The sequence below is a fragment of the Monodelphis domestica genome, chromosome 7, assembly GCF_027887165.1.
Source record: "Monodelphis domestica isolate mMonDom1 chromosome 7, mMonDom1.pri, whole genome shotgun sequence".
NCBI classification, from domain to species: domain Eukaryota; kingdom Metazoa; phylum Chordata; class Mammalia; order Didelphimorphia; family Didelphidae; genus Monodelphis; species Monodelphis domestica.
The window spans coordinates 160975303-160990616 of NC_077233.1; the positions used below are offsets into that span (position 1 = coordinate 160975303).

General features: G+C 37.1%; 1 long non-coding RNA gene across 1 annotated transcript in view; it reads right to left on the reverse strand.

Moving 5' to 3' along the window:
• The window catches only part of LOC103106381 (uncharacterized), a 30811-nt gene extending 25727 nt beyond the window's left edge, over nucleotides 1-5084 (reverse strand). The window contains exon 1 of the long non-coding RNA XR_470233.2: nucleotides 4802-5084. This is a non-coding gene — a long non-coding RNA (uncharacterized LOC103106381). The remainder of the gene's footprint in view (nucleotides 1-4801) is intronic.
• Nucleotides 5085-15314: the final 10230 nt, after the last annotated feature.

A 15314-nucleotide genomic window follows, 5' to 3' on the forward strand; every position in this document is an offset into this window, starting at 1 on the left:
ATCAGTGAGAGGACACAGTTCAAGCCAAAGACATGTAATAAAATTAGAAGAGAAAATGAAAATAGAAATAACAAAAAATAATTTCTACCATAAATATTGAGTTTACAATACATATGCCTTCACTAGGAAATGCACTGCCTGGCATAGAGTAGGCACTTAATAAGCATTTGTTAATTGATGGGGAAGAAAAGGCAGACACATATGCAGACAATGCAAATGGCCAGGTTATACATGCTTAGATAGCAAGTGAAAACTAGTCTCAGACAAATGGAATTTTTCACTTTTCACTGTCTAAGTCAGGTGTTTTTCTACCACTCTCTTTATCTGTATGATCTCTACTGCTCCATGTCCTCCACCCCTGCCATCTGAAATTCTACCTAACCCACAAAGCCCAGTTCAAATTCCATCACATGCCTGAAGCCTTAGTTAATTTACATGGCTTCTCTGCTCCAGTTAATAATATTCTTGTACTTTTGGTTCTCACTTAGCACTTTGCTTGTACAACTATAGACAGAGATAATATAAATAATACTGGATTTTGAGTCAGAAAGCCTGAGTTTGAATCTTGATTCTGACTATTGTATGGCCTTGCATAAGTCACTTAATTTTTTTTCAGCCTCAGTTTCTTCATCTTTAAAAGGAGGTAGATTCGACAAGCTCTCCTTTAGTTCTAAATCTAGGTTATTTCCCTGATCTCATATTTAATTTGATTATGAAGGCATCAATATACCCCTAAAAGATTGTGATATCCATTAGGCAGAGACCAGATTTTATTTGATCCTTGTCCTATCTCTCAGTACCTCATACAGCCCTGTGCACATAATAGGTGTAACACACACAGTACATAGTAGGTATGAATGTTTATTGAATCAGTTAATCATTCACTGTCACCAGAACCTGGTTCACAGGGACTCCTCATGAATGTAATTGATTCAGAATTCTTGGAAGGAGGTAAGTGCTAAGTGAGCCTTCTCAGGACAGAAGATAAACCAAGAAACAAAAAAGGCAGAAGCCACTGATTTAAGGTCATTCAACTCAGAGGTGAAGATATCAGAAATGTAACTTTTGACTCAAGGTGATGGTGTGAATTGATGTTTTGACACCTCAGTCTAGCACTCTTGTGAGCCTTAAAATAAGCGATGAGCTATCTTCTCTAGAAAGCTTCCAGATTGATGGCCTCTGATTCTCCTTCCTCATTAATATTGTCATCCTTTTGCTTTGAGTACTTATACAGGAAACCATGCCAGATAGAGCGTACCAACCCTCTCTATACACTTGGTACAATCCACTGTAATATCCAATTGTGTTGGAGTCGATGGACACCAGAATTGAATATTAGAGAAATCATGGATGGTTTGCTCTCTCTTTTTGTGAAAGGAGTACTTACATATATGCAACTATGGGTCTTTCAAATAATTAAAGTATAATGAAGAATAACAATGCAGATGATTTGCAAGGGGTCTGAAGTATTTTATATATTAGTCTAATCTTCTAGAACTTTAATTAAAATGAGAGCAATTTGGAAGGTTATTTCTTTTTTGTTTGTTCACATATCTAGATATGACTGTAATATATACAAATGAAAAACATCAACAAAATTTTCAAGTGTATTGCAAAATGAAGTTTCTGATTTTCCGTCTATTGTGAAAGGTGGCAAGGGAATAGAGAATGCGTGTATGTGCAGTAGAGACAGAGAGGAAATGGAAAATTCTTTTCAAAATGGGCCAACTAAAAACTGTTTTCTGTAACTAACTGGAGAAGAACAAGAAGAGAAAAAAGTTAACTGTGATTTGAACTATATATCTCCATAGATGAATATGTTCAAGCAATTATATGAAAAAAGTAAAAATACACAAAATTATCTTGATATCAGTGTAATGTAAGACTGCTAAGATATTTAAAGTTATCAGATATCATAAATATTATTCAAACTAATCTGATTAAATATATTTTATTCTATTCATCCATTATAGTAGGACATAAATTATAACTTGGTTACATTTGCAGGGCAGCGAGGTAGCACAGTGGATAGAATGTTAAATTCGGAGACAGGAAGAAGAGTGCAAATCTGACTTCAAATACTTTCTATCCATGTGACCCTGGACAAGTCATTTAATTGCTTCCTGCCTCAGTTTCCTCATCCATAAAATGAAGATAATAATATCTCTCATAATTCCCAAGAGTAATATTAATCTATGGGAATATCCTAATTATAAAAATGTATCTGAAATATGTCCTTATCACATGATTTGAATATTTAGTTTTTAATTATTATTTTTGATTTGCTGATAAATCTTAAACTAACCCTATGTTTAAAATTGTTTTCAATGATGCATATTAAGTGCCATATCTGGTCTTGTTTTACTGTGAGGAAAAGCATTATTTTATCATACTATTTATACTTCTTGAAAGACTTATCAGGATGAACTCAGTTCCTTGTTGCCCAGCAGCTATTACAAAGGACTGTTCTAGGGATTAGAAATTTATTGCTGGGGAGCTCTAAATCAAAGAACTGTCTGGAGACTATTAGACTATTGAACATTAATAATTTTTGTCACATCTGACAAAAAAAAGGTGGATTTGGAGCTTTACAATTTAAGATAGTGGTGGTTTGGGACACGAGGAAGATATGATTTGGGGGATTAGAGAAGATCAGAAGCTACTTGAAAACATATAGGGAAGTTGACAAGAGAAGATGCCATGCTTCAGAAGAGAGAACTAAGAAATCAATGGAATTGAGAAGCTGATAGAACTAAGGCCTGCCAGAAATGGAAACTAGCTGACTAAAGATAGAGAAGCTCTATAGCTGATGCAGGGAACTTGTCTGATCGGAGGAAAGCTTGGATGTTGGGAGCTGATTGACATAAACAGCAAGCTTCTTCATGTGAAAAGCTAGTAGAGAAAATTGTTTGTGTTCTCTATTATAGCTTGAAAGAGAGTAAAGACTCTCAGAGTAACTATGGCATTTAACCTTGCACTAAAGTGTCAGTACACCTTCATCAAGCTAAACTGATTCTCTTATTAAAGGATTAACTTTTTGCTTTATTATGTTGTTATATCACACAAAAAATGTGAATCCTGTCCCTTCCCTCTTCTGAATTTCCCTAATACTATTGAGAGAGACATCTTCTCTCAGGCATCCAAACATAGAATGGTATTATCTTTGACTCTTCACTTGCACTTAACACAAATATCCTATCTGTTGCAAAATATTGCTGTTTTTACCTTTACATCTCTTGTATGCATTCCCTTCTCTCTTCTTACAAAGTTACCATCCTGATACAGGTTCTCCATTAAATGCCTGGACTATTATTCTAATGGTCAGTCTTCATTGCCTAAACTCTCTCCCACATATTCCTCTCAGTTTCCAAGGTGATTTTCCTAAAGCACAGCTCTGATGTCATACAGAACCCCCCTCACACTTGGTCATCTTTCAGAGACTGGAACATGAAATCCTCTGTTTCACTTTTAAAGGGATCGCAACCTGGAGCCTTCCCACCTTTCCCATCTCCTTACAATTTACTCCCTTCTATATACTTACAATCTAATAATGCCACATCCTTTCTTGCTGTTCTTCACACTCCACAATCAATTTTATGACCAGGATTTTTTTTTACTGCCTGTCTCTTATGTCAGGAATGCTCTCTATCCCACCTCACGTCTACCTCCTGGATTCTTTGACTTCCTTCAAGTCTCCTCAAATTTCACCAACTGTAGGGCAGATAGGTAGTACAGAGGATACAATGCCAAGCTTAGAGTCAGAAGGACCTGGGTTCAAATATGACCTCAAACACTTCCTAGGTATGTGACTTTGGGAACACCATTTAATGCTTATTGCCTAGGCCTTACCAATCTTCTACCTTAGAACCAATACTCAGTATTGATTCTAAGACAGAAGGTAAGGGTTTAAAAAAATTCACTGACTACAAGAGGCCTTTCCTGTTTTTTCCCTCTTTTCTTTCCCATTAAGATTACTTCCCATTTACATTGTATTTATCTTGCATGTACATCATTATTTTCAATTTACCTCCTTCAATAGAATATGAGTTTCTTAAAATAAGGAGTTTTCTTGTTTGTTTGTTTTTCAAAGTGCTTGGCACTCATAACAGTGCTTAATAAATTCTTACCTGGCTGACCTCTATGGTTTAAGAATTAAAAAAAAAAAACCTTAAAAGTGGAAAGAGGATCTGAAAAACTTTGCAGTACCTAGATTTAGAGAAACTGCTTTTCACTGAAATAGTGTCCTGTTGCCTTAGCACCTAAACAAGGGATCAAGCCTTTTTTAAGATCACAAACCAAAAGTTGTAGTTGGGCAAAAATGGTAAAAGCTGCTTTAGGGGTCTATGAAAAGCAGGAGAGTAGAGAAGCCAGAATAAGAACAATTCTGTTCACCAGATGACATTGTCTTAGACTGTCCTAGACTGTCCTAGACAACTATCCAGAGGGATGTTAGATATTAAAACCCACCTATGAATTCCTCAAGACCATTTAAGCACCAAACCCTTTGCTTATGGAAACAAAGTATATTTTAATAAAAGGAATGAAGGAAACTGGTAGGTATGGCTCTAATACTCTTCAAACTACTTCCACTCAACTTCAAAGTCCCCTGCTTAAGGGGAGCCTTCTGTTTCTTCTCTGGTCCTGCCTACAGCACCCTATCTTGCCTAAAACCCATTCCCAAGCTATCTGACTTATTCTAATCTTCCCACCAGTAATTAATAAAGAAAGGTAAAAACCCTTGGGTTTGGTTGATGTTGATGATGATATAACCCAAAGTTATAGATGGAAAGCTTTGGATTACCTTAGCCAAGAGGAATTCTGGCAGCTGAACCACTAGAAGATGATATTTAGACTCAGGGAAAATTGGTTTCCTCCAAATAATCCTCTACCTAGATGTCAAAGATTTCTCCACAAAATCTTGGCTATCCAGGAAGAATGTTTTAGAGCAAACCCCCATCTTCAGCTTGATGGAAATGTAGGCAGAGAGATGAAATCCAAGATGGAAGTTTAGTTCAGTTATTTTCAGTTTTAGACTCCCACAATTCCTTTCTTACCCTGAATCATTTCCCAGGGCTTATCTCAAAACTCCCTTCTTGCAACTAACCCTAGAAACCAGACTTATCCCTAACTATATTCCTACATGTGTCACATTCTGTACCAGAAAGAGACAAATGTCATAAAGGCCTATTGTATAGAATCACAGTTTTCCCCAGGTATGTGGATTCATATACTGGATGCTTCACTGATAAGTATCTGTAAGTTTATGCCTTCTACCCTCTATAGACATAGTATGATCCAGGTTTATAAATAATTAATAATTTTTATTCTAATATATAAAAATATATACTACTAACATTTGAATATTGTTATTAATATATATTTATATTTTGATTATTCTTTAATATATATTATTATATCATATTTTTATATTATTCTTGCTTTTGCCTTTTTTTTAGTAAATGTTTTGTATTTACAATGAGACTGATATGTGTAAATAGGAAGTATAATGGTGGAATTTCAAGAACTATGGTGCTAAATAGTAGGAGTATGTCTCTTCCATACTATGGTAACATCTTAGCCCCTTAGAGAATGATTTGTAGTCATGGAGTTATCCTCACTGGGGAATCACCCCAGCTGACCAGCATCAGCTCAAGGACCCAGTAATGGAGCCAGCCACAAATGAAGAAGAGAGAGGCTGCAGAGATTGGGAATCAGTGACAAACCCATTGTGCTTGACTGCCCTTTCAAAAGTGATGCTGATGAAATATGTGAATAGGTATAGAAGTGATCCTGGGTGCTGAAAGGCTGTGCCAGTGTAGTTCAAGTTGTGGGAGGTCCCATCAAGCTGAAAATGTCTTGTATATGAGCTCAGTGATAAATTACATGTTTAACAGCCTAGCTAAGTTTGGGAAGGCACACTATAGCTGACGGTGGCTACAGAAGAATGAATTTTTCATCCACAATCGCTTTGAACAACTGTCGCCTAAGACATACAAATGGGGTGATCTATGCCTGGGAAAGAGTGCTGATATGGCCAAATGGCAGAACCTTTCATTATTGAAGTAGAATTGTTTGTACTTGTAAGCTAGGTAAGGACAGATATGCTGTTTTATCTAATCCTTGCATCTCTGTAATAATTAGCACACTACTCTTAATTGATTAATTTTGAATGAATGACTGGCAGTCATTTGCTAAATCTTGAATTCCCACAATAGGTAACTAACCCCTGTTTCTAAGTAAAGCCATGAGAATGTAACAAACCTAAAACGAAGGGAAAACATTTTCTTATTGAAGAGGAAGAAGGGGGTTTTCACAAATTCAATGGGTTCCTTACAAGTAATACTAGTCCTCTCAGGAAAAACTAAACTCCCTTGAGTCTTCTCTATCTCACTAGAGTCTATTCCAAAACTGTTTATGAAAGTCATTTTGAATAGGGCAATGAGAATATTGTAACTAGTTTAATTTGGAAACATATATAGAATGGTTTAAATGTGATAAAATAGCAGATATTTATGTAGCACCTACTATATACCACAGATGGTTCTAAAGTTGCATCTATATCTATAGTTGTGGCTATAGCTATTTATATAGACTTATCTATGTAGATAACTATATGCAGGTATTCCTTCTACATTGAGGCTTTCCCCATCAGTGTTTCTATATATTAAAAGCAGGCATAAGAAATTAAATGGGAATTTGGGGGAGTTGTGTGGAAACAGCAGATGACACAGAAAAAGTTTAGAAAATCAGATTTTATAATACGGTGCTATAAACACCTAATAAAAGAAAAAATTTTGAAAAAATTAATATTTTCTCTGTTATGAAGCTTGAAGGCCAAAATATTTTATGCAGATTTTCTACATTGCAGGACCATTATGTCCCTAACTTCCACATTATGGAAGGGGTATCTGTGTGTATACATGCATGTACATATATGTTGTATACATACACATAAATATAGATTATGGTAATCGTTCTTGACTTCTAATTGTTTCAATTCTGAATAACTCCAACCCCCCCCCCAATGCAACTACCTGATTAAGGCAAGACCAGTAAATTTCCAGGTGAACAGATAGAATTTTTCAGGCCTAGCAGACCACTGTTATAAGATATTCTGAGTTCTCCCATGATTTGTACTGAATTAAAGAATTTGTTGCATAAGAAAATCTCAAAGAAAGAAAGAGAGAGAAAGCCTGAAAGAAAGAGAAGATTGAGTGAAAGAAAGAAAGGAAGGAAGGAAGGAAGGAAGGAAGGAAGGAAGAAAGGAAGAAAGGAAGAAGGAAGAAGAAGAAAGATAAGGAAAGAAAGAAAGAAGAAAGAAAGAAAGAAAGAAAGAAAAGAAAGAAAGAAAGAAAGAAAGAAAGAAAGAAAGAAAAAGAAAGAAAGAAATAATGAAAGAAAGAAAGAAAGAAAAGAAAGAAAGAAAGAAAGAAAGAAAGAAAGAAAAAGAAAGAAAGGAAGGAAGGAAGGAAGGAAGGAAGGAAGGAAGGAAGGAAGGAAGGAAGGAAGGAAGGAAGGAAGGAAGGAAGAAGGAAGGAAGGAAGGAAGGAAGGAAGGAAGGAAGGAAGGAAGGAAGGAAAAAAATAGTAAATCCCAGACCAGACTAGTTTGGGAGATCAGAATCAAAGTTCATTTGTGTAAGCCTTCACAGAATCTTCAAATCATGACTGATTTTGGGGAAGGTGAATGTTGAAGGAACAAAATGTGTCACTCGTAAATATTCTGTATTGGCATGAGCAAAGGGATATCCAGTACCACTTTTCACCACTAAAGTTCTTACCTAAATTTATAACATAAGCTTGGCCCCACACAACCCTGGTTTAAGACTAACAGAAAAATGACCTACACCTATGCTTTTTAAACATCCCAAAGACCAAGGAAAAACCACAAGACACCGACCTCAACTTTCAGAACAGCTCTCCCTTTTTCCATGTGTTTGTTTATAGGGCACAGTACTGAAGAATAACTCAGACCCTGAAAACCAGGTTTGCTGGGCTGGCTCAGTCTGTGATTAACTATGCATTGATTACCCGCACATGAGACCAGACCTGCACCTGTATCAGCATTATGACTTTATGGCGGCATATTGGAAAGAAGAGAGTTGAGTGTTTTATTGCTCCCCCAAAAGTGTTCTTTGTCATTGAGTATGAATCAATGACCTCATTGTTATTTGGATGATTTTATTTTTTTAAGTAGCATTAGGTAACCACTCCAAGCATTTCCTTTGTGGCTTGAATCTTTACCTTCTCTAAAAGGCATGCAGAAACCTTCCATGGAGAAATAAGGCTAATAGACTGGTAGAAATGGCTTTTCATTTTAATTTTCACAAGAATAATTTTAAATGGTTTCACAGCTCAGTTCATATGTGTGTATGTGTGTGTGTAACATGTAGAAATGTATATCTATATTAGAGAGGGAGGGAGAGATATATAGTGTGTATATATAATATGTATACTTGGAATGTATTTTATCGTCTGTCAGTTTTGCCCTATGATATGTCCTCTTAAATTGGATCTGTAAGCCCTTCATAAAGTTTAATAAATCTTCAGCATTTCACCCTAAGGAAATTATATTAAAAACCTTCAAATGTGAAGTTGGGCCTGCAGACACACAGCGCTGGGAATTATATCACCATAATCAGCTTGTAATGAAAGCCTCTGTCGCTGTTCTTTCCCAATCATAATCTGCCTGTCTTTATGAAAAAAAAAGAAAGAAAAAGGAGGTTGGGGGTGGGGGTGGTTTGTCTGGGTTCATCTACAAGCTTTAATTGGAAGATGTCTTCATTTCATCCCGGCCTACTGGGATAATAACTCAGCCCCGTGTTTAAACACAGGCCCTTGCTGCTGATATTTTTTCATTTAGTAAAGCATGTCTCTTTAAATGATTTAGCAAATCATCATGAATGCCAAGTCTCTGTGATTGGCAGCTCATTGCTGGTGCACCATTTGCATGACATTTGTTCTTCGGCTAAGAAAGCTGCAGCAGGTAAACAAGCAGGCCCTGTACTGACTCCCTTTGAGTCCCTTCCTGTTTATTTTCTCATAATCAAATGACATTTATGGAGAGGCAAATGCAGCTGCACATATATGGGGGGAAATGCAATCAGCCTAAACATGATGACTTCATTCAGGTGATATTTTGATTAGGGAAAGGACATTTTTTATGACATAGGGTTTTTTATGCCGAGAAATCAGGCAAATTCCCTTTTGTGTAACTAACAATCTATATTTTTAATGTAAAGGCTGGATTCAAGTAATTGACTGTGGGGGAGTGTGCCATGAGGGTTTCATTAAAACATGGAGAAGCACCAAGTAGGAGATAGTAGATGGATCTTCTTTGTCCCACTTGGAATTTTTATTAGGGGGAGTTTGTCCTTTCTTGTGATTTCATCCCTGTAGAGAATTTTTGGTGTGGGAACTCCTTCTACTGGTCTGGCAATTCTATTTTAATTTATATAGTTGTAGAGATTTAGGGGAGGGGGATGCTCAGAGGGACTTGTCACACAGACAGGATGGGCCAGAGTTGAGTCTTCCTGGCTCCAAAATTGGCCCTCTATCTTCTATTCCATGTTCTTTCTCCCTATTTGGACTGTCTGATTTTTTTCCCCCTTCTCTATCGCCAGCAATGAGGAAAGGGAAAAAAAAGAAGGTAAGATGATAGAAAGTTATATTATTGCATCAATACAGCTTTTCCTAAAGGACATTTCAGAAAGAAGGTTATTCTAAAAGTTAAACATTTTAAACTACTTTTCTGTATCATTGCTATCGAGGGACAAGGATGATAACAAAATTAGAGTTTGGGTGGATTGTTTTTCCCTCCTTATAAAAATGAAACCTAGAACATCCATAGCATTAATGCAGCATAGGGTGTGTGCAAAGAGAAACAACAACAAACCTTTCCATCTGTGCCTCAAGTGCAATCTTTCTGGCATTTGTAGAGGTTCAGTTTTCTCTTCCTTTTTAAAAAGTTCTTTTTTCTTTTTTCCTCCAGAGTTGGCAGGAAGAAACCAGTCTTACAGGACAACTTAGGCTTTCAGAAATCCCCTTAGCTCATAAGAGAGTTGGTGGTTAAGGAGCATTTTCTGTGCTATGCATCCATATGATAATGAGGGCCTTTCATAATAAACTGCTGAATCCCACACTCAAGAAAAGATCTGCGAGCCAGAGATTATCCAGGGATTTATGTGATAGCACAATCACTCCAGGAAAACTGCCCATCACTTGTGGCCAGAAGAGGAGATAGGGACGAGTTCTGACCCCAAAGACTGAGTGCCAGGGTGGACTGGAAAGCCAGGACATTGAAGCTGGTTTTGAATATAACTTTCCATTTCTGTGATGTGATGTGATGTGATGTGATGTGATGTGATGTGATGTGATGTGATGTGATGTGATGTGATGTGTGTGTGTGTTTGCGTGTGTGTGTGTGATGTATGTGCTCCTTCCTTGAGTCATTGGGCTCAATTTCACTGTTACCTATAAAAGTAAGGATGGTGTAGTAGATAGGGTGCTGGACTTGGAAGCTTAAAAATCTAGGTTCAGATCTCACTTTTGACCATACGTGATTCATCACCTTGACCAGTTATTTCATCTGTAATAGGTAATTATTATATTACTGAGAAACTGAGTGGATTGTAGCCTCAGAGTTAGGAAGACCTGGGTTCCAGTTTCACCTCCCACCTCCTCAATCAAATACAAAGTCCTCCCCTTGGTGCTCAAAGCCCCTCGTTCATTCCCTAACCCTACCCTCATTCCCGACCTTTCCAGTCTTCTTTCATCTCATGGTCCTCCATGAATTCTCCAATCCAGTGATCTTGCCCAAGAGACTCTATTTGTCCTCTTAGGGCACTTTTAGTTTCTGGTTGTGCCCCATGCCCAAGACACTCTTAATTCTCATCTCTGCTGCCCTGTTTCCCTCCAAGTTCCAAGGTAAAATCCCACCATCTAAAAGAAGTCTTTCTCAACCCCTCTTGTTTATAGCAGTTTCTCTGTGTTGATTATTTCCCAGTTATCTTATACCTAGCTCCTTTGTACATTGGTGTTTTATTGATGTCTTCCCCATTCGATTCTGAGCTCTTTAAGGACAGGGATTGCTTTTTTTTTTATAGTGTAGTTAGAATAATGTCTGGCATATAGTAGGTGCTTAATAAATGTTTATTGATTGACTGATTCAATGATATGGACAAGCCATTTAAATTCTCCATCAACCAATCAATCAATGATTTACCCAGATGACACTGTAGGCTCTAAGTTACAAAAAAAGGGTCTATCCTGCAATAGGACTTTAGAATTATCACACAGAGAGTTTCTTTAGCCAAGTAAATCAGAGGTCCAGACCAAAGCATAATTAAAAAACCCCAACAACTGTGATACTTATCTTATGCCTCAAAGACTTGTGGGAATCAAATGAAGTCATGAAAGTACAGTTTCAAAAGCATGTGACAGCTATTATTTTTAAGTAAATAATAGAATGATTCACCCATAAAGACCCTAGGATGTGATCAGTTCACCATAATTGGCATCAAAGCCTACCATGGTACAGTCCCAATGGATTGGACTAGGCAGAGGATAAATGAGTGCAAGATACCCAAACAGCTGCTCTTCCAGGTATATAGCCCAACTGGGCAAAAAGAAATACTATAAAGAGATGCCAAAACACTTCCAGAGGTTGACTTCATTTAGACAGCTTCTTCTGGTGAACAGTAATGATCACCAGAAACTGGAAATGCTCTCCCTCTTTCTCAAGGTATTTTTAATTTCTCTGTGTATGCTACACTCCACAATGCCCCCAAAATAGACTCCTCCAGGGTAGGGACTTCTGTTCAGGCTTTACAACATATTTGCTTATTACCATGATATTTCTTATGTTATCACTAATTTTTCTGATAGTGGTCTGTGATTTCTTAGTGTGAAGACTCCTTCTGTCAATACAGGTCAGCAATTCTTCTATAACTTTCAGATTTAGTTTCCCTGGTCACTGGGAAGTTAAGTGACTAACCTATCGATGATTCCATGGCATTAAATATATGTAAAGGAGAAGACTTGAATTCAGTTTTCTTGATTCTAAAACCAACCTTCTATATACTATGAAAAATTGTCTCTTACATAGTGTAGGTTGTAGTTTTAATTTTTAATTAGGTTCCTATTATTCAAACTAAGAAATTGTGATTCTTGCTAGTGTTTTTGCTCCAAAATCACCTCTCAAAAGAAACCATATATGTGTGTGTGTGTGTGTGTGTGTGTGTATAAGCAATATATAATGTAAATAGTTTGTTTCTTCCTTTAGATTATAAGTTTCTTGAGGGTAGATACTGCTTTGTTTATGTTTTTTTCATCCTCATCACACAGAATAGTCTGATATGTGGTAAGTGCTTATTATATGTTTGTTGGTTGATTCCTATACAGCAAATGAGTCATATAGGGTGATTGATTTTGTGTAAAATGGATCTTTGAGGCTATTTAGTCCAACTCATTTATTTTACAGAAGAGGAAACTAAGACCCAGAGAGAGTAAATGACTTTACAAGATATACATAGCTGTCTGAGGCAGGATTTAAGTCTAGGTCTTCCTGACTCTAAGACCAGGACTCTAGTCATTGCACCAATGATGTCATACTCAAATGAAAAGAAGGGCCACTAAACAACTATACATTAAGATCCTTGTTGGCTGCATATTTAATTTTAAATTTTATTTTGTTTAATTTTTTAATTTAGTTTAAAGTTTAAATAAATAGATTTAGTTTAAAATTTTTAATATTATGCATATTTTATTGTATTTTAATTTATTATGTTAAATATTTCCCAATTATACTTTAATCTATTTGGGGCGACACTCAGAAGTGTTGTGAGCCACATGCAGCCCTTTGCAGTATATTTAATACCATTGTACTACCCAATACAGCCTCCAGAGAAAAGATTCTTGATCTTTTCTCTCACAGATCCCTTTATAAAACTGCTGAATTCCTTAGAATAATGTCTTTAAGAGCACAAATTAAATATATATTATTATAAAGGAAATTGATTATATTGAAAACAGTTACTAAAGTATTTTTTAAAAACAAGTTAATGGGACAGAGGTTAAGAAGCCCTGCTCTAACAATAGCACTTTGTAAAGGAGAGAGTGCTCAATTTGGAATTAAGAAGACTTGAATTAGAGGTAGCATCCTACCTCTAACATTTATTAGATGTGTGTCTATAGGTAAATTACTGAACCTCTCTAAAAGTTATTTTCTTTATTTGTAAAATGGAGGAATAATATTTATAGTACCAACCTAAAAGGTTTATTGTGAAGCTCAAGCAAAACAATGTGTTTAAAGGACTCCGCAAATGTTACAGAACTTTATGAAAGCCAGCTATTTAAAAAATTAACTGTATTGGTTACAAAATACTGGAATATATTGAATGCGAGAACTAATATAATGTTTTTTGTAGGGACTTTTAGGCAATTTGGTAGGTAACAAAATCTTTCTGGGACAGTCATCTTTCAGTTATGCTCAGACCAATGGGATGTACTTGATGGCCCATCAAGGTCCTTAGGAGTCCTGTGATTCTAGGATTTTTGTTTTGGCAGTAATGTTAGAGGGTTTGCGGTAAGTGGCGAAAGGGGGATTCTTACCATTTAAAACTCTAGGACAGCTGAATAGATTCCTGTGGCTCTTCATATAATTAGTATTTCTACACCCCACTGCTGGCCCCCATCATTTCATCAGGGAATCACCTAATCAGCAGGAGTTAGGTGACCACAATTTTTTCTAAGAACCAGCCAAATCCAGCTTACCACCAAGTCTCCAGAGAGCAAAACCAGCTTCATCACTCTAACACTGCCAGGCAGGAGCATAGAACAATGAGAGGCAGAGTCATGGTGAGAGCATGAGAGACAGAAGAGGGACAAAGGAAAGAAGAGAGGGGAAGTAGGGGAGGGAGAAAGGGAGAGAGAGAGAGAGAGAGAGAGAGAGAGAGAGAGAGAGAGAGAGAGAGAGAGAGAGAGAGAGAGAGAGAGAGAGAGAGAGAGAGAGAGAGAGAAAGAGAGAGGTAAAGGAAGAGAGACCAAAAGAGACAGAGATGGGGGAGGCAGATAGAATATTATTACGTCCTTACTGTATGCCACTGTGTTAAGAATGAGGACACATATATAAGCCAAAAAAAACCCCAAAACAATCTAAACAGTTTCTACCCTCAAGTAGCTTATATTCAACTTATATTCAATCTTGGAACACAGTATTTAATGACAGAAAAAACTGGCTGAGAGAGGGTACTTCGTAGGTTGTGGAGAGGCTGCTGGGGAAGAGGTGGAAAATTTCAGAGAAAGGGGCTAATCCCATGGGCTGCCCTTCATTGATAACCTGACCACGGCAGAAGTTGCTCCTTCTCCAGGTCACTAATGTCCAGGCCTCCGAGCATCTAGCATCGGCTCCCTCTGAAGAGATCATTTTCTGTTCACTCTCAGAACAGTTCATTTTCAGTCAGGACATGCCATTCTCTCACAGCACTGCTCCAAACAGGGGAAAATTGGCATTCAGGAAAAGCCTATAACTTATCCCAGTGGAGGTGAAAACATTTTCAGATTCCTGAGGCCCTGTAGCTGGGCAATAAATATTAGTTTAACATCCCCACATTGAGGAGAAATCGGTACAAACACTGAAGGCTCTTTAATAGAACTGACTTCATTTTCTTCCACATCAGAAAGTGTTGGGCACCGACCCTGGAGATGAGGTTTTGGCTTTCTCAACTGATTTTCTTAGGCTCTATTCCAAGCATTTTGGAGAAGATAATCCTCCTTTCCCCCATACCCAAGATATTCATTTTTATTTAACATTTTGGAGGGTTTGGTCAGCATTCAGCCTGCATTGAATTATAGGGCTCGTTTTGCACAAGCTCTTTTGTGGGCAGGGAATCATATGAAGCAAGAGGGACTCCAATCTTGGTACTCTCCCAAACCTCAATATGCAAATGCTTGAGGTAGGGTTTTGGAGTCATCCCCATAATGCAAAGACCTTACCACCTGGTTTTTATTTTTTATTTAAAGCATCTTGGGGTCTGAGTACTTTCATATCCAACTGAATTATACCACTTGTAATCTTTACACTGCCCAGTCCCTTAAGCAACAATATTGTTCCTGCATTCTTTAAAAGAGATTAAATTTTTTTTTCTTTAAGGGAAAGAAGAAGCACTAGTTATTGGAGACAATAAGCAAATTGATTTCAGTTCCAAGTTCCTCACTGATTCAAAAGTCTAGCTGGAGGGGAAATGGGGGGAATGGGGTAAAGGTTCTGAAGGGTCATTGACCCTCATAAGTTTACAGACCCAATTTTCAGGGAAC